The sequence below is a fragment of the Arachis ipaensis genome, chromosome B04 (genome assembly GCF_000816755.2).
Source record: "Arachis ipaensis cultivar K30076 chromosome B04, Araip1.1, whole genome shotgun sequence".
NCBI classification, from domain to species: domain Eukaryota; kingdom Viridiplantae; phylum Streptophyta; class Magnoliopsida; order Fabales; family Fabaceae; genus Arachis; species Arachis ipaensis.
In genome coordinates, this window is record NC_029788.2 from 118,735,224 (window position 1) to 118,759,889 (window position 24,666).

Consider the following 24,666-nt stretch of genomic DNA (forward strand, 5'->3'; position numbering starts at 1 on the left):
CCTTACCCCAATACCAATCCAAGCGTTCCCAATCATCACCACTTTCCTTTGTATCATGTCCAAGTCTGGCAAACCGCGAAGCAAAGGATCGCCTAAAAGAAACAATGATTAAATTTCAAACAACCGTTCAACAACTGGAGCAAGCACTAATTCAATGGGCCACTATGCGCTCAAATATACAAGGATCAACCACAGCTCCGTGTGGACAGCCCGATGAAGAGCGTAGCATGAAAGAAATACTAGAGACTCCAGTGGACAAGACAGAGAATGAATTCGTACTAGAACAAGTGGAAGAAGCTGTCATTGTTCAAGAAGAAGAATTGGTTGAAGATCTAGGCAATGCTGAACTTCCTTGGGAATCCAGAATTGAGGAAAACTCCGTTCAAGATGCCACAGTTGATGCTAAGGAGGATACCGTACAATCTCCAAGGCAAGTCGTTTACGAAGAATCAGACGGAATAATCCAAGAAGCAATTTTCCTTGATGATGATAGTCACAAGTCTAGTTCTCCTAGTGATGAACTTGCATCCGCAAGTGAATTCTCTAAGATCGAAGAATCTTCCCCAAGTGAATATGAAGATGATGCGGAGGTAGATTTCTCTCAACCTCCAATATATGACTCGAGTGATGAGGAAGACATAGAAGACTTTGACCAGGATACAGATACAATTGAAGATCTTTGCAAGGAAGTGGAAGAACTCACAGAAGAGCACAAGGAAACGGGACTTGCTGAACCACCAAAAACACCTATCCCACGGCCATTACCACCTAATACAAGCTTCAAGTGGGTACAATCCTTAACTTATAATTTTACTTATTCACTTGATTATGGTTTGCTTGAAACAGATGGCCAGCTTAGAGCTCTTTGCGGCTTTAAGAGTAAGAGGGAATTGGCTCGTACTCAGAACTGGTACACCAGGTTCAATAAGGTTCCACACTTTACCTCGAAGTACACGGATTGGTATCATGCTCAATTGCACGGATCACAGAGAACGTTTGGTCACCACGGTGAAATTCTACTTTTTAAACCGCCCGGATGGAGACATGTAGACCAAGACGGAGGCGGATTTAATCGCAAGGCTTGGAATCCTGAGGTTTATTCTGATATTTGTTACCCCAGGAGCCTAAAAATTTGTTTGAAGCTGCTCAGAAGCTTTACATGCCTAGTTTGGGACCCCGGAGGCTATTGGCATTCCAAGCACTGGTGGAGATTTTTGGACGAATTTAAACACAAGCCACCATAACAGGATACTCTTTCAATGTCCAACTTAAGGACTTTAACTAAAAGTGCTAGGTGGGAGACAACCCACCATGGTATGGTCGCCTCTTTTTCAACTTATTTTACTGTTAATTGCTTTTATTTTTCCTTTTTCATTTTAATTTATTAAACCTGGAATCATGCATAAGCATTCATGATAGTCATTGCATTCTGCACTTTTCATGTACAAAAAAAAAAGAGGCTGCACGACGCGACCGCATGCCCCATGCGATCGCGTCATATCGCGAAAAACACCACCCATGCGACCGCGTGACCCACGCGGCCGCGTGATATATATATCGGCGTAAGGATCCAACGAATAGAAAGTTGGGCTGGAATCGTGCGGCCCTTGTGCGTTTCGCACAAATTAGCCCACGCGATCGCATGCCCCATGCGACCACGTCACTTGCACAATACCAATCCCACGCGACCGCGTGAGCGACGCGATCGCGTCGCATGGATTGCACATCGCCCCAAAAGGAGACAGAGAGTTACGCTAAAACGGCGCTGGAGTCGTGCGTTTAGCACGACTTCCAGTGACGCGATCGCACGACCCATGCGATCGCGTCACCCTTCTTTCCCCCTCGCATGCGATCGCGTACCCCACGCGATCGCGTCACTTCCATTCTCGCCCCAACCATGCAACCGCGTGCCCCACGCGCCTGCGTGGATTCGAAAATATAACCCCCCCAGCCCGCGAACCCTATCAGTCGCGCAGCCCTCACCCCCAACCCTCTTCCCCTTCTCTGCCTCCTCTCCCTCCAACCACCACCCACCACCTAAACCCTTTCTCCGACACCAACCCCCTCCGCCGCCACCACCGCATCGCCGTGCACCACCACCGCGCCGGACGCCGCCGCAGCCACCTTCTTCCCTGTTCCACCCCTTCCGCTTACCAGGTTCCGCAAAACGCAACCAATTTTTTTTTATTTTATCTGTTCGTCACTTTTCTGTATTTTTTTTATTCCATTTATGTTCATAATTAGGATAGTTAGACTTGCATGTCGTAGTGGATTTTTAGGTTGTTAGGTAGCTTAGGCTGTGGTTAGTGGATCTAGGTCTGTTTACTTGCACTGTTCTTACTTCTGTTTTACCCTATGTGCCAATCTGTTGCTGCTATAATCATGATTCATATGCTGCTTTCTTGTATGTTGCTGCTGTTTACAATTGAGTTTTTATGTTTATTTTATATCTATGTACATGCGGCTTGATTTTTTTTTTAATGCATATGAACTGATTAAATTGCTGTTTATTTTCCGGGACAATCCAATTTTAGCCGGAATGCTGCCCAAATTTTTTAAAATTATTTTCATGCATGTTTTGGTTTGGCATTTCTGAAATCTGTTTTACTTTGCTTTACCCAAACCTTTACATGCATGCTATGGCAGACTTTCTCATCCTTTTTGATTTCCTGGTTCATAAACTGCTTGTTCAATTATGAGTACTTCTATTCTTACCTGTGAATCCTTGTTACATGGAATTTTTTCTATGCCACTTACCTTCCTAACTCACTGATTTTAATTTACTAATTTTTTTTCAAATCCTAACCACACTAACCCTTTTGGTCTCTTTTCTGATTATTTTTACTTTCCTCTAACTTTCTAACCATGGCATATTGCTTATTTTTTTTTTCCATTTAACATTCATTCAATGACATTTCAATTACTCATTTTTCTTATTCTATTTCTCCCTTACCGCTTTGAGTCTCCTTTGTTTAATTGCCTATTTGCTTTCCTATATTTTTTTATCCATTCCTGATTTTCTGTTTTTCAGGATGTCTGCCTCACACAGGAAAGGTAAAGGCAAGGCCACTGGTAAGCGCAAGAGAGGAGAATCCTCCCAGTCCATCATTTCTCTAATGCACGATACCTCATGGCGGGAGAAGAACTTCACACCGCAGGAGAAAGCTAACCAGCTGCTTCCTGCAAATGATCCTATAAAATTTGCAAACCGGTACTGTGAACTGAAGTACCCGGCTTTTGCAAACTCCAAAAATCTATATCTGGAACGTACCTTGAAGAATCCAGAAGCCCTTCAGCAGTACACTACTGAGCAAATCAAGCAAAGGGGCTGGTACTTTCTGGAGAGACCACTGACAGAGGTCAATGCATCTTGGGTCCGGGAATTCTATTGCAACTACTACCTTACTACCCTAGATGCAGTGAACCTGAGGGAAAAGTAAATTTTGGTCACAGAGGAAGCCATAGAGACCATTCTCCAACTCCCAGCCAAGTCCGATCAGCCAGATGGTTTTGCACAGGCTGATGAGGACATGGGCCAGATGCAGTTTGACTGGGATGCTGTGAAAGCACGGATAGCTCTCGACCCTGCTGTTCCTTGGGAGATGGGTCAGAACACCACTATGCCTAGAGGGATCAAGAGAGTGTACTTAAATGATGAGGCTCAACTATGGCATCAGATCTTGAGTAATTTTATGATGCCGAGTACTCACGAGACCGAGATCCCGGCTACCATGATCACCCTCCTTTGGTGTGTGCTGGAGGGTAAGGACATTTATCTGACTCGTTTTATCTGGCATTATATGGCCAGGGCCCACGTCCGAGGCAACCTCCCCTTTCCTTACCTGGTTACACGGCTAGGCCGTCAGGCTGATGTGCCTTGGGAGGATGCCGATGAGCGACCACCAGCAGCGGACTGCAGGAAGATCATCCCGCACAGCAGGAACTTCCTTGCCTTGGGCTACAGACCACCACCTGTCACTGCTACTGACGAGACAGCCCCTCCGTCTGCTGGACCCTCTTCATCCACAGCTGCCCCAGCTGCCCCTGCTGCCATCACTGCACCTCCACCCGCCTCTGTGCCGGTCTATCGCCTCGTGCACCGTCTATTCCGCCAGCTTGATCAGATGGAGCGCCGTAACAGGCGCCGGTATGAGAGATTAGAGCACCGTAGCAGGTGACGCTATTCCCATCTGAAGCTGATGATCAGATAGGGCGCCGACATCTCCTCCGAGCCCGACACCCCTTCAGAGCCATCAGAGGATGAGCACGAGGAGGAGGATGAGCATGAGGAGGAGCCTCATTTCCAGACGGAGACTCATCAGCAAGCAGCCACAGAGCAGGCTGCCCCGCATCAGGAGGTTATGCCCCAGATAGAGGCTACAGATCCGGAGATCCCGCTCCAGTCCGTCCCACCTCCACAGCAGCCAGACCCTCAGCCCACCACCGCCACGGAGACCCCAGCTACCATCCCTACCATTGATGACACTCCTTCACACTAGGCTTGATTGAGCATCGAGGACAATGCTTCATTTTAAGTGTGGGGAGGTCGCCATCTCTGGCGTTTATTTTGGTGAACTACTACATACTTTTTCTTTTATTTTGGATATTTTTCTGTATTTTTCTCTTTTTCTTTTATTGTTATTTTCTTAGTACTTATACATTGCTACTTGTGTATTTTACTCTATGTGCTGCATTTTGCATCTTTAGTTCATACTTTAGCCATTTAGTTTATTTTAGTTATTTAGTTTAGTTTGCAATTCTGATTTATTAGTGGATTAATTAGTATAGTTTACTCTTTTTGGCATAAGATAGTATAGTTTAAATAGAAAAATATAAAAAGGAAGTAAACTAGAAACTTTAAACAGAATCAAAACACCCACACCTTATATATATAGCATTACATGTTAGTTGACAACATTTCATCAAGGAGGAACATTAGAACTTTAAAAGCTACCCTAAATAATTTTTTCAAGAGAATAATGGGAATTTTTAACTAAACCTGCATACAATATATGAATGATATATGATGCTTGAGTTAGAGAACACACAGCCTGTGAGTCTTGAGCTTAAAGTGTATGGTTGCATTCAGACCATAATTTTATTTCTGTGTGTCACATTTCTTTTTATTCTGATGTTCTTTACTTTGCTTTAATCTATATGTCTAATTATAGAATATAGAATAGATACATACCAAGAGAATGATTGAGGCCATCATTTGATTTTAGCTCACTCACCCCAAATCAGCCTACCTTTTACATCACCCTTGTTAGCCCCCTTGAGCCTTTTAAAACCCCTTTATTCTATTTAGCCAAATAACTAGCCTTAAGCAGAAAAACAAAGAAAAATCCCAAGTGAATCCTTAGTTAGCTTAAGATAGAAAATTAGGAATAGAGTTAAATGTGGGAAACCTTTTGGGAACATGGATGATAGAAACAAAAGGTAGAGAAGTTAAAAGGAATGAAATAAAATTTGGAAAGCATGCTCATGAGAAAATCTAAATGATTTAATTATCATGTGCATTAAAATATATATATATATATATTTTATTTCTTAAAGGGGATACAAAAGAAATTCCCCAATACAAAATAAAAATAATGCACATGGAATAAAAATAAAAATTAAACATGAGCATGTAACAATAAGTGGAGAATTATGGAAATTAGGTAAAGAAATTTTATTTTACTAAATATGTATGTTAGGTGAGATCTTAGTCTAATTAAGGATTCACTTATTAGCTCACTTAACCATATACATAAACCCTTACCTTTACCTTGGCCCCATTACAACCTTAATTAAGACCTCATGACTTTTTGGTATGACTATATTCTATAATTGTTGATTGGTTAGATGAAAAACAAAGCTGTAGAAATTAAGAATAAAAAGAAAAATAGAGTGGATAAACCCAATAAACACTGAGTGACTAGAGAGTAAACACAAAATCCAGCGAGGGTTCAATAACTCATCAACATATATCCGTGCTCAAAATTTACTAATTGTTTTGCAAGTTGTACAATGTTTTCTTTCCCATCTCATTTGCTAAAGTGCTTTATTATTTAAGGGTTGGCTATATATATATATATATCCATAACTCCTTGAGAATGTGAATTAACTTAGCTACATGTAAGCTTTATATATGAGTGGATGAATTAGGAATTGCATGACTCATTAGGTAGATACATTTAGCATAGGTTGCATTTCATAACATTCCATCACTTTAACCTTAATTATTTGCCTTGGATTTAGCATGAGGCATGCTAGTGTTTAAGTGTGGGGAGGTTGATAAACCCATATTTCATGAGTTCTTTTATGCTTAATTAGAGTGATTTATTCAACTCTTCACCTACTTATTCACATTAATTGCATAGTTTTACTTTCCCTTCCTTATTATGTCATATAATGAAAAACATGTTTTCTAAGCTTTAAAAATTAATTATTTTAATTACCTTTATTTCCATTCGATGCCATGTTTAGTGTGTTGAGTAGTTTCAGATTTTCTAAGGCAGAATGACTTAAGGGATGAAAAAGGAAACATACTAGAATGGAAGGAGGAAGCAAAACGGAGCTTTAAAGAAACTGGTATCCACGCGATCGCATGGATGACGCGATCGCGTGCCAAGCACGAATCAGCAGCGACGCGGCCGCATGACTGACGCGACCGCGTGGCAAGGAAAAGCTCCAAATGATGCGACCGCGTGACCCACGCGGACGCGTGACAGAGGCCACGCACCAGAAATTGCAGAAAACGCTCGTGACGAGTTCCGAGGCCCTTTTTGGCCCAAATCCAAGTCCAGAAGGCATAGACTAGAGGTTATGAAGTGGGGGAATGCATCCATTCAGAGAGAGCTCGCATATTTTCACTTTTCAATGATTTAGATTTAGTTGAGAGGGAGATCTTCTCTCTCTCTCTCTCTTAGGATTTAGGATTTCTTCTTGTTTTGGGAGTAACTCTGGATCCAGGTTTAATTGTTCTTTTATTTTAATTCTACAATTATTTATTCCAACATTTGAATTGATTATTATAATTTATGAATTATTCCATGTTACAGATTCCTATTTGAATTAATGATAATTTGAGGTATTTTCAGTTTATGATTGTTCTCTTTGATTTAAGTTGCCATTGCTTCCCATCTAAGGACACTTTTATTATTTCAGCAATTTAATTTTTCCCCTTTTGGTTTCGGTTAAGAATTTAGTAACTCAACAGTTATCAAACTCAACGTAATTGATAATCGTTATCTTGCTAATTAAGTTGAACTTGAATAATCCCAACCTTTTCTTAGGAAATAATTAGGATTCAAAGGTCAATTTAATTAGTCCCTTAACTTTCCTTTGCTCTGGTAAAGGTTGACCAAGTGGAATTAAGATACAACTTTCATTATAGTTGAGAAGGATAACTAAGTTGGACTTCAAATTTCCCTTATCTTGCCAAAAGTTGTTTTACAGTTATTATTTATTTTTAATTGACATTTAATTCACTCGTCACTTAAATTACTTGCTTCTCACCTTCTAAACCCCGATTACAACCTTTATAACCAATAATAAGAACATACTTCCTCGCAGTTCCTTGAGAAGACGACCCGAGGTTTGAATACTCGGTTAACAATTTTTAAGGGGTTTGTTACTTGTGACAACCAAAACGTTTGTAAGAAAGGTTGATTGCTTGGTTTAGTAACTATACTTACAACGAGAGTTTTTATAACCTCTAAACCATCAATCCACAGTTCTTCAGTATTACGACATCAAAAATAAAAATATAGTACGTATAGTAGTATGAATGATTGATTATAACTAGGAGCCTTTGTATAAAAAGGGGTAAACAAAAATCGCAACTCGACAGCGCAACACTCCGATCGATAACGTAACGAACAAGGATAACCAATGCGAGATTATATATATACAAAGGAGTGTCAAAAACAGGAATATAAAGACTCAAAATCCGGCTGCGAAGATAACCAGTTTGAGCATAACAATATATACATATGATAAAATAAGGAAAAACTCCAAAGGAAATCCAAAGGGACACAAATACATAAAACCTATTCTCCAAAATCTCCCATAAGATGAGTCATCACAGTTTGTATTATTTAAAGGAGATAAAAGTATCTAAGCAAAACATATAAACCAAAATATAGTCCCGAGAACAAAGGATCTTCGCAAATCTAGAAGTCTCCAGCATGCCTCAGCGGGAAACCTCACGTCCTGCATCTGAAAACCACAAAATCCGCATGGGTGAGAACCAGAGGTCCCCAGCATGGTAACAGCTTCCACATATATAATACATAATAATAGAGGAAAGCCGAAGGCAATCCTAGAACTTCCTCCAGATAAAAATCAAAGCTTATAAACAAGCTAAACCATAAAAGGGCATCTGACTAAAGATTCTTCAGTCTAACTTATACTTCCCTTTCCAATTCCTTCAAATCTCCCAACCACCAGCAGGAGTATAATGTAGCAAACACAGTTATATCAAATAGGAAATATACAAATAGGAATAATTAAGGCATTTAGACAATTACCAAATAATATACAGCCAATTAGGCAATCTCAAACAATTCATATAGTATGCATATGATGAATGCCTGTCCCTAGTGGCTGATGATATCATCTGTCGGTTATAGAGCCAACCCGAGAAGTCCCGGTAGCTAACCATTGGACTGTCCCTCTGTCACGCATCCCCAACTCGAGTTATACTCATCATAAACTTGATCATAATCATGATCCATATCCATCACCTTCACTGGTGAATATTTACGGGGGCGAGCTCATTCGGGTCTTTCACAGTGCCCGGCCACACTTATGACATAGGGTCAAAAGAGCTTCGAGTCTCAACCTGGAGCACGGGGTAGCTAGCTACTGCTTCCTCCCAGGGAAACTCTCATCTCCAACAGTGGAAGTGCAACATTCACAATTCATTCAACAGCATATATGCATTTATACATAGCCATAATCATGGCTCCGCCGTAACACGGCAATAATCTAGCCATCCGGCTCATGGTTAAATCCATAACCAGCCAATTCATTAACAATTACGGCCCTTCGGCCCATGGCATAACAAGCACTTCCACCACCATCCTCCGCCTCTCACATAATCATCTTTGATCCTCATTGATCATTCATTTTTCCCTTGCTTCACTCGCAAGTTACCACATTCACTAGCCCTTCTTCTCATAGCTAGACATGTCATAATGATTTAAGACATAAGTGGTGAGATCGGAGGCTTAGAAGTATGAAATTTGACTTTTAAAACTCAAAAATCAACTTTGGGATGAAAACAGGGCCACGCGTACGCGCACTCCACGCGCACGTGTGGATGGCCTCGAAAACTCATCGACGCGTATGCATCATACACGCTAACGCGTGGATTGAAAATTAGCCAAGCGACGCGCACGTGTCGCCCAAGCGTACGCGTGGGTGCTCTCGTGCCCTAGGCACAAAACTAGCACAGTTCTGGCACAACTCTCTGGCAAATTGGCTGGGCATTGGGTGCAGCACATCGGCGCGCCCGCACACACCACGTGCACGCGTGGATGGCATTTTCCGGAAGAACGGCACGTACACGCCAAGTGCGCCTACGTGCAAGGGGTCATTCTGCTAAAAATTTTTCTAAGTTAAAAGCTGCAGAATTCACAAATTTAAACCCCAATCTTCCAACGGACATAACTTTCTCATTTTAAATCGTTTTTCACCCGTTCTTCGAACGGCATGGACATCCCGGATCCAATTTCATTTCTAAACAGATTTGGCACAAAACAAAGATCCGTAGTCCAAGTTATGTCCCGTCAAAGTATGCCCAAAAACTATATTTTCATACAAAACCACAACATGCCATTTTCAAAACAAGTCATTTTCAACTCTTATCAAAATCAATCAAAACATGCCAATTTCATCCCTTTTCTTTGAAATCAATCAAAATATATCAAATTCAACATCAAGCCTCCACATATTGACATATCATATACTCTTCCTCATGCCAATTCTCAACAACACCAATTCCAATAAATCATCATTGTACACAATTAATATCATACTCACCATCAACATGGTTCAACCCATAATTCAACCATAACCAATCATCAAGCATATATCACAACATGTATATTTCTCATACATCATACCATCAAGGCATCATTAATCATCATCACATATATGACCACATCATATATTTCAACCATTCAACAACATCAACAATTCAATGCCTATCTTAGGGCCTCTAGCCTAAGTATTTCCTACCACATTACATATTAGATACGGAAAACCGAGACCATACCTTAGCCGATTTCCCAAACTCAACCGGAGCACTTCCAAACCACTTTTTCCTCAAGCTCTCAAGGTCTCAACACCTTCAAGAATAGATTTTTCACCACCAAATCCCTTTTTAAGCTTTCCAAAATCACCAATCAAGCTCCAATATTCACACATACACAACCTAAGCCACAATCATCATACCCATACACAACATCTCAAAACCCAAACATCATAGAACAACAAAATTATACTAGGGCTGAGAATCTTACCACACCCAAGGTCCAAGGAGATACGATTAACCTTCTCCTTCAAGAGAGTTGGGTCCTATAACATCAAAGAGCCCAAAATCTCAACATTTTTGCTCATGAAACTCGAAAACAAGGCTGGAAATTCGAAGAGTAAAACGTGGCTTACCTCAATATTAATTGTATGGGTTTTGTAGAGCTCTTCACGGTGAACGCGTGGCCGCAAACGGGGCGCCAATCGGAGCTCTAGATCAAAAGTTATGGTGGTTTGAAGATCAAGTGAGAGATAGAAGTTGAGAGAGTGTTCTTCCCCCTTCCATCTCAATTTTCAGCGTGTTTTGGTGTTGTGTGAGGAGAGAGAGTGCTAAAAACTAGGGTTTTGGTTTAGTTATGTTGGGCCAAGGGCCCACTTTGGGTCCGATTGGCCCGGTTTGGCCCGTTCGGTCCAATCTTGGTCCGAATTCTATAAAATTGGTACCGAAATTCTCGTCTCAATCTCCTTTATCATATTTAGCCATAAAAACCACATTTTGGGCTTTCTAGAATAAATTCTCATTTATAGGTTAATTCGCCGTTAATTAACCGGATTTTATAAAACACGTATACATATAGAAGTAGCTCCAGTCAGACCTTTTCTCACAAACCCTGTCATTCTCACTACATGGCAGAAACCTAACCTCAAAATCATGCCCACGCCTTACCCAATTAGCCTCATTCAGTTGTTTCACAAGCTCATCATTACAAAATATAGATACGCAACCCCTAACATCACTATCAACCCAGCTATAGACATCACTCTCATCAATAGCAACAGTACCTTTTTTTCCCCATTTTAACAAAGAAACGAAAGAAAACCAACAGACAATAACAATTTACTAACCTTTTTTTAGTCATGATGCGTTCCAAGAACAATGTAATGAACTCCAACGCGAACACAGTAGCCAGTTGAAGAGACAACCCCAACTCCCAAGATACCCACTACCCCACGTTTCCTAAAACCACTAAAGGAAGCGGGAACGAACATCACACTTCGCATAAAAGCCCAACACATAATAGCCCAAAAAAAAGTTGAACTTGGGGGCTCCGTTACGGTCAACAAAGCTTCAAAAGCCAAAAACATAAAAAGCTCAACTTGTTTTTTCACAGGACAAGCTTGGGGGCTGTGATCCATACCAAAATACTCGGCTTCCAGAAGCTTTGACCGAGCTTAACCACAAATAGAAAACGTCGGATTCGAATTCTCCAAACTAACCGATAATAGCTGAATCTTCCAAACTTACCGAGATATAAGGGCACAACAGAAAATATCCATAACAGCCCTACTATCAAGGTCGGCATAACGGTGGAATCACTAAGCTTTCCCATCTATATAAGTCACCTCCTAACCCCACTAGGGGACACGATTCTGATCCAATCTCATCTGAGCACTGAAGAATAAAGCACTTCAGCACACATAAGACACCTATTTTATTTTCTTTTAAAGTATTTTTCGTTATCTTAGAATATTACTGACTTGGGCGTCGGAGTCCCTTTTGCAGGTTCCACGCCGACCTCATCCCGGTTCCAAGGAGGACGTTCCGAGTAATAGAAGGACCTCTCAATCTGACCGTAGCTGAGTTATAAGTCGGAAGCCACACTCCAGAGCGGAACAGTTTCAATTCACAAATGTCATCACTCTTCAATCCTCTCATCTCATACTTGAATCTCTTCATCATGTCTCTTTTATTTTTGAGTTTGCATAAATTTTATTTATGTTTTTTTAATTTACTTTTTAATTTGATATTATATCATAAAATTACTTAATTTAAATATTTAAATAATGATAGTATATACTAATTCTGAAATGGCAATTTTTAATATAAAAATCTTATAAAACCATTTTTAATAAGGTTTCGGATGCGATTCTTCTAAAATTTTATATAAATAGACTAATTATTTATATATGATTTTTTACTTTCTTGAAAATAGATTCTAAGATCAAATTACATAATACAACATTATCATCATTGTTATCGTTATCACCACTAATCGAATATTTATTGTTTTAATTTTATTATTTTATTTATTTTGATTTTGTAATTACTTTATTTATTTTGATTTTGTATCTAATATTTTAAATATATTTTCGTTATACTGTTATTTGGGACTAATATAAAGCATACAATTCGTTAATGGAAATAACTAACGCATCAATTTTAAGTTGGTATGTCATTGACACATAACAATATATACTAGTAATGTTAAGTCCAACCATGTTAGAAACTAAGGAAAAATAACTTAAAGTCCAATTATAAAATTAAAAACAATACTAAAATTAAAAGTGAAAATATAAACACTGAACAAAAAATAGTTTTTCATTTATTGATATTCTCTCCTTTTATGAAAGAGCGTAATTTATTAAATAAAAAAAAATCTTAAGTTGAATCATGTGATCAGAAAAAACTAATAATCAAAATTAATCGCTCTCTTATCTTAATTGTCTATTTTTACACTTGTGTAGTTATAAATTGAATAATATGAATAGTTTTGTGTAATTATATACCTCATGTATATCTACTATTAAAACCAGAAAATTATACTGTATATTTAAAATGCATTAAAAAATTAACCATATATTTTCGAAAAACAAAATCAATAATTCAAAAGTTAATGAAATACCCTAAAAAATAGCAAACTAAAAAAAAATGCTAACTCTTTTAGAGAAATTGTAACATCCTAACTATCAAAATGTCACGCTTCCGGCTGTGCCACTCTGATAGCTCAGGTATTACGACGACTTTTAAAATATTTAATACTAAAATATAAGCTTGTTTAAAAGTTTAAACCGTATAACCGCTCAAGAGACTTCTTATCTGACAACATATAACCACATTTACAAAACAAACCACAATACTTACAAAAGATACATATACATATATCTACATATTATCAATATTACAAGCATTGCATAATCAAAATTCTATCCCTCTTGTGAAGACTTGCAAAATTAAAGGCGAGGGAAACATAAAACTAAGATAATACAAAATAATATCGAATAAACAGAAAATAAATATAACTCTCGTGAAACTCCATCGCCCATATCCTGAAAAGGGAAAAAACTGTAGGGGAGTGAGAACATCGTTCTCGAAAGGGTTCTCACTATAGGGTTACAGAATTGCTATAATAAGATACAAAAATAAAACCATTTTTAATGTATAGTGATTAATAACCGCCTTATGCTTCTTTTCAAAACCAAAGATTTAATATTCAAAATCCGAAATCCTTTCTAAAAGGGAAAGCTGTTAATTTGCTCAGAAATCCAAAAGCTCTTTTTTTTTAAGTTTTTTCCTAGAAAGCATGAATGACCAAACTGTTCCAAGCATAGGTTCATTAAGTCTATGCTGAACCAGTTTGGTTTTTCATACTTTTCTAAACCGAAAACACAACCAAACACAACATTCAGCCCATCTCATAATCAACCACGGCCCTAGGCTCAAGCAGCTCAATCAAAAACCAATTCATCACAATCCAACCAATTCTCAGCCACAAACACAAGTAAGAAGGTTCAAACACAATCAAGCAGTTATATCAAGTAGAGCAATTAGCAATTAACATAACTATTCACATAGGCAAACCAATTATAATATGCCCACCCAAACAATGTCATATAAATGCATATGTTGCATGCCTGTCCTACTGGCCATGAGCTCACGCGTCGGTTATGTTGCCAGACCCGACTCGGATAAGCGGGATTCAACCACCATCCTTATCCGTAGGTTCCACAAGCAAGCGGGACTAAACCACCATCCTTGCCCGGAACACGCAAGCGGGATTTAAACCACCGTCCTTGCCAAATAATTTATCAATATGTGAGCGGGACAAAACCACCATCCTCACTGCAGGCGGGACAAAACCACCATCCCTGCATAACGGTTTACGCACTGAGCAAGCGGGACTATACCACCATCCTTGCCAGGCCTCATCATATTTTCAATAACATCCACAGTCAATCAGACTCAATCTTATTTCAAAAATCATTCTTGGCCCAGTTTTAAATCACAAACGTATTCAGTTCACATCTTGCCAAGAACCACTTTTCTTAAGTAAATTTTCTTTTCAAAACTTTCAAACAACTTCATAACCAAGCCAGATTCAAAATCTCTTCTGAAAGACTCAAAATCACTCATTTTCAAATCATTCGCTCCATCACTTTGAAATCAAGAGTTATTAATCAACAACCATGGCAAGGACTCAAGACTTTAGGGAAGAATAACCTGCATCATTTCTTAAACTCTTCAGAAATTCTCGGAATCATAGTTGCTTTAGTTGAGATAAATTAAAGTAAAGATTTAAAATCAAAACCAAAGCATGTAAGCCAAGAGTTCTGAACCAGTTTCAAAACCAAAATTATTTAAGTCCAAAAAAAAAACCCAATTTCTTTTCATTCTTAAATCATAAACTCTCCCAAAGGCTCAGAATTGTTTAGTCGAACTTAAAGTCAAACTTAAAGAATACTTTAAGAGCAACACGAAATTAATTAATCAAGTTCAATTTCTTTCAAATTCCGCTAAACTCACCCAAAGGTACTTCTTTAACCAAACTTCAAAGCATAGGCCCCTTCATATTTAAATCAATTGGGAAACATAAACTTTTATTAAACAGTTTAAACTCAAAACACCAATTTCTTAATAAATCAAGAACCAATTTGTAGAACCTCTCAAGTCCAAATCTTTTTCTAAATCACATTTTAAAACAGAATCTAGATTTTTATGAAAATTCGGCAGCATCTCCTCTAAAACTTGGACTTTGCCACCCTTTCGGGTCCCAAGCAAACCAGTATACAACCCATTCCACGGGTTCAAAACCAAATCAGTTTAAAATCAGACTAATTTCAAAAATTCATATCCTTCTCATAATTCAAGAAATCAAATCCAAACTCAATCCATTTTCAATGAACCAAACTCGTTTTCCAAAATTATAATGAAATATTTCAGCAACCAACCATATAACCAAATCAAACAACAATCCAATCCAACCATAAATACGTTCATCACAAAACGGCCCAGCAATACATAAGGCTTATACAACCACCAAAAGTACATTTATCACATTAATATCCATTTATAACAACTCCAAATCATAAAATTAAGTTCTTTGAAAAGGCCCCTACCTCGAATACGACTTAACCACGCGACAGAAACTCTTTTTCTCACAGCCCGCAACAACACAACCTCAACCACAGCAACTTTAATCACGGCACGTAAGAACCGAACTCAAACCTAAAGCATTAACGTTGCAAGAACCTTAGAAACATATAATAGAATAGAATCCATAGAGGTTCGGGACGAGGAACAACTTACTATACTTACCAATAAGCCAGAGAACATAGCAGTGGCAACTCCGATGATGATGCAGCAGCTTGATGTCGCATGCAACCGTCTTAGAACCCAGCATGCAAGACCCGTAACTCGATCCTATGACACCAAAATCTCATATCCCTAAACAACTTAAAACGGAAGTACTATTTCAAAGGTTCCGGAACGAAGCGCTTACCCAAACAAGGAAGGACGGCTGAACTGAAACAGTGGTAACTCCGATGGTGGTTTCGGTGATCACAGCCACGTTCCCAGTGACCCGAACGGTGGCAGAGGATCCCAACGGTGACTGCACATGCAGATAGGTGTCACCAGCAGCTTCTGACGGCGACTGGAGCTTTGGCGACAGCTACGATTCTCCCCGGCGGCTCTGCTCGACGGTGACGGACCCAGAGGCGGCGACGATCACACGCGCAGCAGCAGCCTGCGATGATGGCGATGGCAGCAGCTCTGCACGGTGACGACGAAAGCTTCGAGGACAATGACCCGCGGTCTCCTCTCCTTTGCGTCTCTGTTCTCGACGGCGACGCAGTGTGGTTGTGGCGCGATAGATGGTGGCGACGGTGACGCGGTGGTGGCGCTGGCTTCCCTCGGCGACGACGGCATGGATGGCTGCAGCGACGCAAATCCTTCTCCCTCTTTGCGTCTCTCTCTGTCGATCTCTCTCTCCTCCGGCGTGGGTGGCTGGCGCGACGGCAAGCTGGGCAGCAAGGCGTGGAAGATTCGGCGGATCGGTAGGAGGCGGCAGCTCCCTTTCTTCTCCCTCACCCCCTCGACGCTTCCTCTCTTTTACCCCTTTCCCCGATTCTATTTCCCCCTCTTCCCTTTCTTTCTTGTTTCCACTCACAAAACCGTGTCTGTGTGTGTTGGTGAGGAAGAGTGAGGTGTGTGCTAAGCGTGTGAGCCGTGGGTGGGGGATTGGGTGAGAGAGATGAGTGTAGTGTTAGGGTTTAGGGGTAGTTTAGGTATTTTCATTAAAAATAGGGTTAGTAGTATAATTTCATAAAATAATTAGGAAGATAAAATAATAATCAAAAAACCAAATTAAGTATAAAATTTCTATCTTTAACATACCTTCCAATTACAAGTTGTAAATTATTTTCCATTCGAATACTAATTTAATAAAAATTAGATATAAGTAAATTAATTCTCCTTTATTTATAAAATAAGGTCAAAAATCTAAATATTAAAATTAAGGTATATAAAATATTCACTATTTTTTTCAATTATAAGAACTCTATATAATAAATAATAATTTACTCAACTTATATATAAAAATCTCTAAAAATAAAATTTTAAAATAAATACAATAGCTCATAAATAATTTATTAATAACTTTTTAAAATCTGGGGTTTTACATCCTACCCCACTTATAAAAATTTTCGTCCTCGAAAATTAACTTAATACACAAAATACTAAAATAGTTTTGAATACTTTACTTTCGTATACTTTAGAAAACAAAGGTCTTGGCATATATATGTATATAATTTTCTAAATACCGAAAATCTTGTAAAAATTTAGGTGTAAGAAAAAAAAGTTTGGTCTAAAGCAAAAGTTACAGGATGGTTCAAAACAAAGATGTCACATGGGGCTACTATTCTACCAAAACTTGAAGCATAAGAGGGTGCAAGTGTTCTAGTTAAGTGTCTGCGAAAACAAAGGGGATATCTAGGTGGCAAAAGTTTGAAAATAGGTTGACGTAAACAAATAGAATGATGCCTGTGCACCGACCTTGTACCAACTTCAAAACTTCAATTTCCTAACTCTATCAGTCACTTCACAGCACTTTAACCTGTCACAAGCCTAACATCTGCCAATTTTCACAAGGAACAAAACTCCCACAACTCCTCAAGATGTTGTACACTTACCACTCCTCCCTTTCACACTTACCACTTCTCCTTTTCACGTTCACGAACAGCATTTTAAAAAGACTAACGTTTCGCTTGCTATGCCTAAAGGTCATACATGACTCTAAAAACTAAAGTAATTCTCGAGTTCATTAAAAAGAATACAAGACCTTGAAAAAGGACAAGCGACAAGGACAATATCTACAAGGACATGAAAAGATTATTGAGATCACAAGTAATCAGGGATGCACAAGGAATGAAAAGTGCCAGAAAGGAAATTAGTTTGGCAATCTCAAGAATGATTCCCAAATCAATGAAATCCGATGGGAATAATAAAAAGAAAAGTAGTGTTATAATTTGAACAAAATCAAGTTGAATCAAAGAAGTGTGAAGTTTATAGAAGAAGAATGTCTTAAACTTAAGACAGTTTATAAGACTTGAGTTAGGATCAAGAATATCTTCGAACGCATTGCTCATAAAGAATGGAAACTTTTTCAAAACCCACTTCACATTCTCAAAGAAAAGGCGTAACCAACATTTTGCAAAAGAATAACAAGAGTATGAATGTGGCATCACTTTAATGCAAATTTCACGTTGAAATAGATCATGTAGAGTTTTAAAACAAAATGAACACTAGTTTGACTAAAAACAAATTATTTTCTCAAATATTTAGAAAGGTGGTTAGGTGCACAACTTAACCAAAAGTATGCATAAAGCTCAGAAGAAAATTAAAAGTTTGTTCAAAATTTTCTCAAAGCTCATATTCAATCAAACGTGTGTAAAGGTTATAACAAAGATAGAAGAAGTCAAACTTTATTTAGAAAAGAAAGATCCGAGGTAAAAGTTTCCGTAAACACACTTCTATCAAAAGCAGGGTTCTGCGTATGCGCGATAAGGTTTTTAGAATTTCCCGTAAAGTGTACGCTAAGTCAAAACAATCTTATCAAAATTTTAATAAATGGTTTTCAGTTACAATCAAGCAAGAAAATTTTAATTTGAAACTTCTTCAAAAAGAATTCAAAACTTCTTCAAGATAGTTCAAAACAAGTCTCCGAAAATATACTTGAAATTATCACCTTCGCAGGAATATTCAAGGGATTAAGGTGCACTTAAAAGGAAATCAGCCCATATGAGAAAGGATATTTAAATCAAGGGAGTTCAAACAAAATTCACTAGCCTTGGAATATCAAACAAGTTTTCAATTGATCCAAAGGAATACAAAACGCGCAAGAAAAGACAACTCAATCAATAGAAAATTCTCAAGAAAGAACCTTTGACTAAAGAATGACAATTAAGAGGGCAAACGGTGCATTAGATGGAAACAAAGTCAAGCTTACTCAGATGAGTGTGAGATTCATAAGAGAAGGAAAATTAAGACTAATGGTGACGTTTACAAAAGTAAGAGAGTAATTAAATACAGAATCAAATATGACATCCATAAAAGTGAAAAGCTCAAAAAGGAATTGGTCCATCCTTGAAAGGGAAGATATGAATCCAACATTTTCGAAAGAGCAAGAATGCTTAATTAACGTGTTATGCTAAACCAAATTCAAATTAAAAAATAGATCAGGCGAAATTTATTAAACGAAAATCAACTAGAAGGAGACAAAAATCTTCCTTTGAAGAGTATCTAAATACATAATCAAGCAAAAATATTCATAAAAATTGTAATATAGTTGTTAGAAAATCAAGCTGTATATATATATATTTTAAAATAAGTATATTTTCATAAATCAGTAAAAGAATTGGCGAGGTATTAGGAGTAAATAGTTTCTAAATTGCATAAAGAATTTTCAAAGTTCTATTTAGAGGAGGTTATACCGAATCAAAAACGATTTTATAAAGGCTTTAAGAATTATGGTTGTGGATATAGTCAAGTAAGAGAAAAATTAAATCACAATTTCTTTAGAAAGAACTTGGAATAGGAGCTTAAAGAAATACACTGCATCAATAAGACCAAAGTTGTATCAAAGAATATATGGATCAAGAAAAGGGTTTAAACAAAGGAAGGCAAACACACCAAGGACATTAGGCAGACATATGCGGTTGGAATCAAAGGAGAAAGCATATGAACAGAAGAGGAAGGTTGGAACAATCAAACTACTTTCCAAAAGAAAATAGCAAACAAGAAATTCAAGATAAGCCATGAAAGAACACGTCACATGACTCCAGTAGAAAACTAGACACATAGTCGAGTAACCTTGTGAATTAATTTCTAACGTTCCCAAAACCCGCAATTCGCGTTGTCTATAACTCGTATATTGTCTATGATAACCCATTAGTGCTTCCATATACACAATTCTCTAGAGTTAAGCCGGCCAAACTTAATACCAGAAATTATGCAATGCAAGACTAATGGCATTAATCAATAGACCGTCATGTGCATAAAGCTCTAATTCTTGTTATCCAAATAAGACCTACTACATGACAGATTCTAAGAGTATGCAATTGAAGCATAGTTGGTCCATTCCTCAGGCTCTACAGGAAGGACCGCTCTGATACCATAATGTAACATCCTAACTATCAAAATGTCACGCTTCCGGCTACGCCACTCTGATAGCTCAGGTATTACGACGCTTTTTAAAATATTTAATACTAAAATATAAGCCTGTTTAAAAGTTTAAACCGTATAACCGCTCAAGAGACTTCTTATCTGACAACATATAACCACATTTACAAAACAAACCACAATACTTACAAAAGATACATATACATATATCTACATATTATTAATATTACAAGCATTGCATAATCAAAATCCTATCCCTCTTGTGAAGACTTGCAAAATTAAAGGCAAGGGAAACATAAAACTAAGATAATACAAAATAATGTCGAATAAACAGAAAATAAATATAACTCTCCTGAAACTCCATCACCCATATCCTGAAAAGGGAAAAAACTGTAGGGGAGTGAGAACATCGTCCTCGAAAGGGTTCTCATTATAGGGTTACAGAATTGCTATAATAAGATACAAAAATAAAACCGTTTTTTATGTATAGTGATTAATAACCGCCTTATGCTTCTTTTCAAAACCAAAGATTTAATATTCAAAATTCGAAATCCTTTCTAAAAGGGAAAGCTGTTAATTTGCTCAGAAATCCAAAAGCTCTTTTTTTTTTTTAAAGTTTTTCCCTAGACAGCATGAATGACCAAACTGTTCCAAGCATAGGTTCATTAAGTCTATGCTGAACCAGTTTGGTTTTTCATACTTTTCTAAACCGAAAACACAACCAAACACAGCATTCAGCCCATCTCATAATCAACCACGGCCCTAGGCCCAAGCAGCTCAATCAACAACCAATTTATCACAATCCAACCAATTCTCAGCCACAAACACAAGTAAGAAGGTTCAAACACAATCAAGCAGTTATATCAAGTAGAGCAATTAGCAATTAACATAACTATTCACATAGGCAAACCAATTATAATATGCACACCCAAACAATGTCATATAAATGCATATGATGCATGCCTGTCCTACTGGCCATGAGCTCACGCGTCGGTTATGTTGCCAGACCTGACTCGGATAAGCGGGATTCAACCACCATCCTTATCTGTAGGTTCCACAAGCAAGCGGGACTAAACCACCATCCTTGCCCGGAACACGCAAGTGGGATTTAAACCACCGTCCTTGCCAAATAATTTATCAATATGTGAGCAGGACAAAACCACCATCCTCACTGCAGGCGGGACAAAACCACCATCCCTGCATAACGGTTTACGCACTGAGCAAGCGGGACTATACCACCATCCTTGCCAGGCCTCATCATATTTTCAATAACATCCATAGTCAATCAGACTCAATCTTATTTCAAAAATCATTCTTGGCCCAGTTTCAAATCACAAATGTATTCAGTTCACATCTTGCCAAGAACCACTTTTCTTAAGTAAATTTTCTTTTCAAAACTTTCAAACAACTTCATAACCAAGCCAGATTCAAAATCTCTTCTGAAAGACTCAAAATCACTCATTTTCAAATCATTCGCTCCATCACTTTGAAATCAAGAGTTATTAATCAACAACCATGGCAAGGACTCAAGACTTTAGGGAAGAATAACCTGCATCATTTCTTAAACTCTTCAAAAATTCTCGGAATCATAGTTGCTTTAGTTGAGATAAATTAAAGTAAAGATTTAAAATCAAAACCAAAGCATGTAAGCCAAGAGTTCTGAACCAGTTTCAAAACCAAAATTATTTAAGTCCAAAAAAAAAAACCCAATTTCTTTTCATTCTTAAATCATAAACTCTCCCAAAGGCTCAGAATTGTTTAGTCGAAGTTAAAGTCGAACTTAAAGAATACTTTAAGAGCAACACGAAATTAATTAATCAAGTTCAATTTCTTTCAAATTCCGCTAAACTCACCCAAAGGTACTTCTTTAACCAAACTTCAAAGCATAGGCCCCTTCATATTTAAATCAATTGGGAAACATAAACTTTTATTAAACAGTTTAAACTCAAAACACCAATTTCTTAATAAATCAAGAACCAATTTGTAGAACCTCTCAAGTCCAAATCTTTTTCTAAATCACATTTTAAAACAGAATCTAGATTTTTATGAAAATTCGACAGCATCTCCTCTAAAACTTGGACTTTGCCACCCTTTCGGGTCCCAAGCAAACCAGTATACAACCCATTCCACGGGTTCAAAACCAAATCAGTTTAAAATCAGACTAATTTCAAAAATTTATATCCTTCTCATAATTCAAGAAATCAAATCCAAACTCAATCCATTTTCAATGAACCAAACTCGTTATCCAAAATTATAATGAAATATTTCAGCAACCAACCATATAACCAAATCAAACAACAATCCAATCCAACCATAAATACGTTCATCACAAAACGGCCCAGCAATACATAAGGCTTATACAACCACCAAAAGTACATTTATCACATTAATATCCATTTATAACAACTCCAAATCATAAAATTAAGTTCTTTGAAAAGGCCCCTACCTCGAATACGACTTAACCACGCGACAGAAACTCTTTTTCTCACAGCCCGCAACAACACAACCTCAACCACAGCAACTTTAATCACGGCACGTAAGAACCGAACTCAAACCTAAAGCATTAACGTTGCAAGAACCTTAGAAACATATAATAGAATAGAAGCCATAGAGGTTCGGGACGAGGAACAACTTACTATACTTACGAATAAGCCAGAGAACATAGCAGTGGCAACTCCGATGACGATGCAGCAGCTTGATGTCGCATGCAACCGTCTTAGAACCCAGCATGCAAGACCCGTAACTCGATCCTATGACACCAAAATCTCATATCCCTAAACAACTTAAAACAGAAGTACTATTTCAAAGGTTCCGGAACGAAGCGCTTACCCAAACAAGGAAGGACGGCTGAACTGAAACAGTGGTAACTCCGATGGTGGTTTCGGTGATCACAGCCACGTTCCCAGTGACCCGAACGGTGGCAGAGGATCCCAACGGTGACTGCGCATGCAGATCGGTGTCGGCAGCAGCTTCTGACGGCGACTGGAGCTATGGCGACAGCTACGATTCTCCCCGGCGGCTCTGCTCGACGGTGACGGACTCAGAGGCGGCGACGATCACACGCGCAGCAGCAGCAGCCTGCGATGATGGCGATGGCAGCGGCTCTGCACGGTGACGACGAAAGCTTCGAGGACAGTGACCCGCGGTCTCCTCTCCTTCGCGTCTCTGTTCTCGACGGCGACGCAGCGTGGTTGTGGCGCGATAGATGGTGGCGACTGTGACGCGGTGGTGGCGCTGGCTTCCCTCGGTGACGACGGCATGGATGGCTGCAACGACGCAAATCCTTCTCCCTCTTTGCGTCTCTCTCTCTGTCGATCTCTCTCTCCTCCGGCGTGGGTGGCTGGCGCGACGGCAAGCTGGGCAGCAAGGCGTGGCAGATTCGGCAGATCGGTGGGATGCGGCAGCTCCCTTTCTTCTCCCTCACCCCCTCGACGCTTCCTCTCTTTTCCCCTTTCCCCGATTCTATTTCCCCCTCTTCCCTTTCTTTCTTGTTTCCACTCACAAAACCGTGTCTGTGTGTGTTGGTGAGGAAGAGTGAGGTGTGTGCTGAGCGTGTGAGCCATGGGTGGGGGATTAGGTGAGAGAGATGAGTGTAGTGTTAGGGTTTGGGGGTAGTTTAGGTATTTTTATTAAAAATAGGGTTAGTAGTGTAATTTCATAAAATAATTAGGAAGATAAAATAATAATTAAAAAATTAAATTAAGTATAAAATTTCTATCTTTAACATACCTTCCAATTACAAGTTGTAAATTATTTTCCATTCAAATACTAATTTAATAAAAATTAGAGATAAGTAAATTAATTCTCCTTTATTTATAAAATAAAGTCAAAAATCTAAATATTAAAATTAAGGCATATAAAATATTCACTATTTTTTTTTCAATTATAAGAATTCTATATAATAAATAATAATTTACTCAACTTATATATAAAAATCTCTAAAAATAAAATCTTAAAATAAATACAATAGCTCATAAATAATTTATTAATAACTTTTTAAAATATGGGGTTTTATAGAAATCACTGCTATCAATATACAATTTTTTTTAAATTTGTTGTAATAGAGTCAAATAATTTTTTAAAATTCAGATATAATATAAGATTAACCTCTTAAAATATCTTAAAATATCTTAAAATAATGCATTTAAAATATACAGTGACTCTCATAGAGTGTAATTTAATTTTCTCCACATTTATCAATGAAGAATTAATATATTATTCAAACAAGTAGTCACAAAAAAAATATTATTCAAACAAGTAGTCAATTAATTATTGACTCTTCATCTTTTATCTTCTTAGAGAAATTTAAAATTTTTTATTAATAGTAAATTTATTATGTGTCCTAATTAATTCTAAAACTTAAAAATAAAAATAGTCAAAATTACTCATCATTATAGTTTTCAAACTATGAACACAAATTAATTTCACAATTTACGATGTTTTAAATTGCATTATTAGAAATAAAT

At 37.9% G+C, this 24,666-nt stretch overlaps 3 long non-coding RNA genes across 3 annotated transcripts; all 3 read right to left on the bottom strand.

Annotated features, from left to right (window-relative positions):
- LOC110271252 lies at positions 8,166-10,535 on the bottom strand. The gene is made up of 3 exons (XR_002361757.1): positions 10,515-10,535; positions 10,268-10,426; positions 8,166-8,205 (listed from the first exon to the last, which is right to left on the bottom strand). It is a non-coding gene; the product is annotated as an uncharacterized LOC110271252 (long non-coding RNA).
- LOC107635004 lies at positions 15,478-16,886 on the bottom strand. Its single transcript, XR_002361758.1, has 2 exons — positions 16,023-16,886; positions 15,478-15,943 (listed from the first exon to the last, which is right to left on the bottom strand). It is a non-coding gene; the product is annotated as an uncharacterized LOC107635004 (long non-coding RNA).
- Positions 20,398-22,830, bottom strand: LOC107635005. The gene is made up of 2 exons (XR_002361759.1): positions 22,647-22,830; positions 20,398-20,590 (listed from the first exon to the last, which is right to left on the bottom strand). It is a non-coding gene; the product is annotated as an uncharacterized LOC107635005 (long non-coding RNA).